The sequence below is a fragment of the Diachasma alloeum genome, unplaced genomic scaffold, assembly GCF_001412515.2.
Source record: "Diachasma alloeum isolate Michigan unplaced genomic scaffold, Dall2.0 Dall_scaffold_01080, whole genome shotgun sequence".
In the NCBI taxonomy this organism is placed as follows: Eukaryota; Metazoa; Arthropoda; class Insecta; order Hymenoptera; family Braconidae; genus Diachasma; species Diachasma alloeum.
The window spans coordinates 102786-110056 of record NW_021681191.1 but is presented as its reverse complement, the minus strand read 5'-3'; the positions used below and the strand labels follow the sequence as shown (position 1 = coordinate 110056).

At 42.0% G+C, this 7271-nt stretch overlaps 1 pseudogene; it reads left to right on the top strand.

The window, feature by feature from the left end:
* The first annotated feature begins 448 nt into the window (after window positions 1-448).
* Window positions 449-6711, top strand: LOC107045786 (annotated as a pseudogene).
* Window positions 6712-7271: the final 560 nt, after the last annotated feature.

Genomic DNA, 7271 nt, shown 5'->3' with positions numbered 1-7271 from the left:
GGAAATGATGGAATGATGGTTTTTTTTTGTGGATGAAAATCATGGAGTGTAATGGAAAAAAGTGGTTGTCGCATGTATTATAAAAAAAACAATTTTCAAATATTTTGAACAGTTGTTTGACATGACTCGTCACAATCTTGCATATAAAAATGTGAAAAAATCTTTTTGATTTCTTTGGACAAATTGTCACATTATACACCGGCGAAATTATTAAAGAAGTACGCTTGGCAGTTGATGTAGAAAAAAATAGAAACAGCATAGCAGCAGAAACGCAAAAATCTGTAACTTTTTCACTGTGAATGAAGAATAAATTAAAATGAAACATTAAAATGATATTGATATATTTTCCCCACTCCGATTTCCCCCTGCCGCCGTCGTCAGATATAGTACTTTATCCACCTGTCGGCTTCTTCATTATAAAAAAGTCTCTTGTGGTGATCGCATTAACATGGATGTCGCTGTCGTTATCCAAGGTTTCCGTGGCAAAAATGGGAAATTCTTGCCGAAAGAAATTGCTGTTGCTGATACTGAGGGAGTATTTCTTTCGCACTGGATTTTGAATGCATCTTACCCGTACTTAGACCTTTCTACCTGATGGTGTGAGACGAACAATAGACTCACAACCAACAATCACGAAATCGAGTGGCATGATGGGGATACAGAAGTGCGGGACGCTTTACATAATATTAGAGAGCTGTGCAGAAATGCTCGCCATATTTTGACTATTGGTGGTGAGGAGAGTGTATATCTCCAGATCTTATCTGCACGAGAGACCATAAATTTGAGTACAGAGACGGATTTAAAAAACAATACATGTCTGCAGAATGAAGGAAAGACTGTGTGTTACCTCCATGCCATGAAAAACAAGATGGACGTTCAGGCGTATAACTGCGCCTTAAAAACAGTTTTAAATATATACGTAATCATTTAATTCATAAGAAGTGGGAGGACAATACCTCGCATCAGTGTTCAAGACCCGCGACTGATGACGAGTTCGACGACGCCGACACTCAAAATATCGACCCTAAAACCCTTGTTTGTAAAGGTATTTTCAATATTTTTTGAACAGTTTTGCATATCAAATTGATAGAACGGGTATTGTAATTCTAGAAAGGTGAAATTCATTTTTAAAAGAAGACCGAGGACGACCGCGACCTTGGGTTTACCTGTATTTCGCAGTCATTGTGCCAAAACTGTTGAGCACCGTAGGAGGTGTTTATTGGATTTTACTCATCGCCATCGCAATGACCTGTGCTATGCACCTTCTGATCAACCGCAAAAATAAAGATATTGAAATCGGTAATTCCGAAGACGATACTGAAGATGAGAGCACACCCTCCGTTGTATACATTCTAATTATAATGATATGTCTAGTCGCATCAATTGTCGGCTCTTTATATGTATTAGGAATGGAATGAGTAGAAGCGCTTTTCATTCATTATTATTATTGCATACCAGATCTTTTTATTGAAACGTTAGGTAACTCATCATTGACACAAAATGTAACCGAAATGTTGAATAAAACTGTAGAAAATGTAAAATTTGTACAAGTGTTCCATTGTCTATTGTTAACGCATTCCTAACACCAGACCCTTCCGGATAAGTGCTCCTAATTGCAGCGGTGTTTATCTAAGGCCCCCCAGACGCTACCTCCTCCACGTTCATAGTCACCTGATACTTGTTCTCGAATAGTTTACGATTCCCTTCTTAACCCCCCCTCCTCTTTCCACCCCGCCTTCTAATCACCCACCGCCCCCACCTCCACCGAACACTAGCGCCACCTCCACCCCCACCTACCGTCCGCCGCTAAACGAACAGCGATGCCAGTGCCACCTGGTGGTGAAAGTTGGAACTATGGACAGGGGTCCCCCAATACTACTGACTTCGAACTTATTAGAAAGTTGATTATTACTCTTGATCTGAATCTTGGCATTATCATAAAGGGATTTGACGATTCTAATAATTTTCAACTGATGCCAAGATCATTGAGCTTGGCCCAGAGACTGGCATGAGGCACCCAGTCAAAAGCTCTGCGGAAGTCAACAAAAATTGAGTAAACCTCTCTCTTCGGCAGACGCAGTTGAAGTTGGACAGCAGAGAGGAGTGCGAAAATTGCCTCGGTGGAATCCCTGCCAGCCCTGAAACCAAATTGAGATGAAGGAAGAATGTTCCGAATCTCAATCCATTTCACAAATCTTTCCTTTAAAATATACGTAAAAATCTTCGTAACATGATTCGCTGAGCGCTCTTTTATTCATCTTATATATAGCGGACTTTGAAAGTTTCTTTTGACTCAGAAATATCACTGGCTTAAATATTGATGGTCGGTCTGACATCTTGATGTTGCTCTACGCGGATGATACTGCCACTCTGCCCGTATAGGAATCGTGCCGTTCGAGCTCTGGTAAGAAGCCGTATCCCAGCTAGAAATATGCCGTTCTACCCCGGCTCGGGCAACCTACACATCTACCCGAGTTTGAGGCGCGTCACGCGCTCTCAGCCGCCGTTACACTAGCGCTCGGGATGCTTCCCTCGGCCTTAGTTGAATGGCCACCGCTCAACCTGCGGGTTATCCGCAGTTACTCGATCCCGGCACACCTAACCTCAATAATAATTTGACAGGTCCCATAGCATTGCAATTTGATCAAAAAATTAAGGGAATACTTGTGAAGATGACATGGATTTGCAATTAAACGTAATCACAAGCGCAGCAAAAGCTGAAGTGGTATAAACCAGTCCAGTGGTATTAATTTGAAATACGATGTAAAATAACTCACAAAAACGTGATCAAGAATTTCTTTTTTTTTTTCAATACAACTCGCAACATCTAAAGAAATTGTCACTGGAAAAATGAGAACAAACCTTTTTTGTTATAAAGTTATATTTTCATGTTGGAGTCGTCAGACACACATTCACTGTTTGAAAAAAAAAATCATGGAGAGTAAATCAGTAATTACAAGAGGGTAACATTGAATATAATTTAAAGATGAGAAATAATAAACTTTCATTTATCACTAAAAATCCAATGATATTCCAAATTTTTTAGCAGCATTAAGACGAGTATTCCTTAATATGTTTGAATGTTCCATAAAAACATGAATATTGAGTGACAAATCACGTTGGTTTTTCCATGAATTGAATATTAAAAAATATGTTTACTGGATTTTTCCCAATTTATATTAATTTTCAGGTAATAATTGAACTGAAATTTACAGTTCACAATGATTTTTTCATGATATTATGAATTTTCAATGACGAAATTCCTTGGAATTTCAATGGAACTGAAATATGATGAAAAATTTCTTGGAAGAGTAACGAAAATTTCAGCAAAAATTTTGAAATCAGTTGAATCAGTTGTATCAAGACGATTCAAAAATGATATTCTTGAGTGATTCACAAAAGGTATTTCTGCGTTTTTTTTTCTTTGAAGAATGAAGACACGTGAAATGCACTTGTTTCGATTTTTCTGTATTTTTATTTGGGGCAATGGGGATTTTTTTTTGCGAGATTTTTTCTGGGGAAGAAGATCGTTCGGAATCCTCGCTGAATATTGTGACTTGAACGGTCTAGCTGTCATTGTCTCTAAGACTCAGATCATGGTTTTTAAAAGATCAGGTAGAATATAGAATCTCCCCGCCAGATTTAAGATATATAAGGACTCGGAGCTTGAGGTCGTCAGGTCCTTGTTTTATCTTAGTATTCCCCTCTCCCGGAATGGGCTCGGCAATGTGGCGGCTAGGTACGCGATTTCCACGGCAAAGATGGCAACTGAAGCTGCTTTTGGTGGCCTTACGAGTCTGAACGTCAGTTCGTGGAGGACTTATGCTACATTGTATAACTCTCTTGTTAACTCCACTCTCCTTTACGCTATCCCCGCCCAGGGTCTCCTCCAAAGTGAAGATCTGGAAAGAGTTCAAGTAGACTTTTTCAAGCGTACTCTTAATCTTCCTAGGCCTCAATCTTCCAAGCCTACCCCCGACTGGGTGCTTAGGCTTGAGACTAACCTAATCCATGTTAAATTTAGAGTCACGAAATTAACTTCTGACTGGCTTTTGAAAATCTTGAAACAAGATAGCTCCTTCCTCCCTAAATTTTGCATCATGAGACCGCTTGATCTAAGTCGTAATTCCAGTTGTGATGACTCGTACAATTGGGTTTCTCAAATCAAAATCTTTCTCAATGATAATGGCCATGGTGATCTAAGGAATGACTTCAGCTTCTCCTCTTTATCTTACTGTACTACCCAAATCTTTAATAATTTTGAAAGTCACATCAGAGGTCTGGACCTTGAGAGATCGCAATGTTCATCCTCATGTCAGCTCATTCCGCCATTTAGTGTTTCAAATTCTGTATGGAAATCTAATTATCTTACTGAAAATCACAGTTTGCACATTAAACGTGTTGTAGTTCAGCTCAGACTTGCGAACAATTTTAGTTGTTATTTTTATATCTCTAAGGAAAAAATCTCTTTCAAACCAAGAAGGACCTGCGCTTACTGTGATCTTGGCCAACCTGATAGGGTCGAGCATTTCTTCTTATTTTGTCCAGTCATTACCAGCATGCATTCTACACTAGCTTCCCTAACTTTTCAAATCGCTCCTTGGGTAGCTTAATTTTCAACGCTAGTTTCACTGAGATTAAAGCTATTTATAGGTTTGCTTTGAATTGTCCAACTGCTAGAAGAGGAAATTCAAGCTGCGCTACGGGGTATGAATAACTATGCTGCTCCGGGTCCCGATGGCATCAACGCCTTTTGGTGAAAGAGGCTTACCTCTGATCATAGCCACCTAGCTCGGATATTCACGTTGTTTATCGATGGTAGTGCGTTGCTTCCTGAGTGGTTGGTGGTGGGGAGAACTGTGCTGCTCCCGAAGAAAGGAGACTTGTCTGATCCGGCAAATTATCGGCCTATCACGTGTTTAAATACGCTCTACCAGCTCATTACAGGGGTTTTAAATGATCGTATTTTGCATGACCTACAACCAGTGTGGTAACAGATTTATGAACAGCGTGGGGCAAAGCGGTCGCTGTCAGGTTGCGAGGAGAGCTTGCTGGTCGATCGCTGCGTATTGCGCGATTCGATCCAATATCATCATAACCTGTCGGTAGCCTGGGTCGACTATCGTAAGGCATTTGATAGCACGAGTCACTAGCTCATATTTTTGCTATTGATTTATCTTACGGTAGAAGATAATGTAGTGATGTCTTAAAGATCTTGCGCCGCTTTGGAGAACGAAGAGGGGGAAGGTTGGGGATGGGATGGGAGATGTTCATCTAGTGGATGGAAGCGTCATCGAAAATCTTAGCGCCAAAGAGTCTTATAGATATCGTGGCTTCAATCAGCGATCCGTTGTGGATACTGAAGCAGTCAAAGAGACTCCTCGTGAGGAGTATCGTCGGTGGCTTTGGAAAGTTTGGAAGTTCGAACTTTCCGGAAAGAACAAGATAGCCACGACAAATATGTTCGCTGTCCCAGTTCTTCTGTACTCCTTTGGCGTGCTCAAATGGAGGAGGAGTGAGGTGAAACAGCTGGACCGAGATACTCGTAAGCTCATGAACATCCATCGGAGGCTGCATCCACGGTCATGTCCGCGGTTATACTTCTCGCAAGACAGTGGAGGGCGCGGGCTTCTCAGCTTAGTCTCTCCATGAGCGCCTGGTCCTTCGTTTGGCTTGTCATGTCATGAATGGCTTGGATCCTTGCTTGGAGTTTGCTCACGATCATGAACTTCATGGGATTCAAGCCTTTCTCTATAAGGCAGCGGATACCGCGGCTGAAGCTCTCGGTTTAGAATTTCATCGTGGCCGCGATAGTCAGTTGGCTCATGATTGGGCATTAGCTAGCATGGCTAAATCTCGGTGAAGAGCGATCATCAAGGAGGCGGAGCAGTCCAGGTGGCTCCATCAGTACGTCGAAAAATCCATGCATGGCGTATTCTTCCGTCATGTGGAGGAGCAGTGTCTGTCCCTCCAGCTGACTTTCTCATTCTTGAAGTCAGCTGGCTTGATATCCGAAATTGAGGGTTTCTTTGCGTATGTCAGGATAGCGTGGTAAACACCCTAGTCTATGGAAGTACCTGCGCGTTATGGGGGTGCATGTTCCGGACATTCGATGTCGGGCTTGCAAGCAATCTCCAGAAACTCTGATGCATCTTCTGTCGGCTTGCCCAACATATGCAGTCACGAGTTATATCTACCGTCATAATGCGGCTTTGAGGGTGCTGTATTATCATTAGCGGCACTCTTACGGGATAGGCAGAACGCCGGTGCTGCCTTATACTCCAGGGGATATTGAGTCCATAGTCGTGAATGAGAGGTGTAAGATTTACTGGAACTTCTCGTTTGTGACCATCAGGGCCTAACGCTGCGACGAAGCCTGATATTGTCCTCTTCGATTTTTATGACAAGATCATTTATGTGATTGAGTTCTCGGCTCTTGCGGAGAGCAATATATCAGTTAAAGAAGAGGACAAGCGGCTCAAGTACCAACCACTGCTGTTTGAGCTGCGTCAGCTAAATCGGGGATTCAGGGTCAAGCTCATTGTCCTGATCATTGGCTCTCTCTGCGAGATGAAGCAGTCCTTCGGAACTGCCCTTGAAGTGATCCCGGCGTGTAGTCGAAATGTCTCCATATTGGCTGGGCAGATGCAGAAGGCTGTCATCCTTGGGTCCCTCCGGCTGCTTAGGCAGCATAATTTCGGACTGCAGTAGAGCTCACCCTCTAGTTAGAGGGAGCACTGCTGCAGAGCGATTAGCAGAAGTATGTATCGCTTCGCTTACTGGGCGGCCTCCGAGGTGAAGCCGGAGCCCTCGAGGGCCTATCAGTAATCCTTTTACCGAGGGAAAATAATAATAATAATAATAATAGAGTCCAGCCTTCGAATATCTCCAAATGAATAGAGTCTTTGTAGCCTATGAATCATTCCAAATTAAAAAGTGTTCCAAAAAGTGGTCTGGATATTTGGTGATAATTAATTAAAAATGCATCAATTTTGAACCCATTTCTTGGGGTCATGATGTGAACTCACGGGAATCAAGGTCTCTTTGTGACCACTGGGAGCATTATTGAGTTATTCTAGCCTCTCAAAGTGCGTGACGTTCAACGGAAACGAATCGAGGGGGTTATATTTGAAACAATTATTAAAAGTGGATAAACAATATTTATAAGGAACTTTCATCACTCGAGGCGGTTGCTCACAAGGAGGGAGTTTAGAATCTCCTTTATAAGCCGAATACACCGCAGTTGTTTGAATAATCTTATTATTAATAAT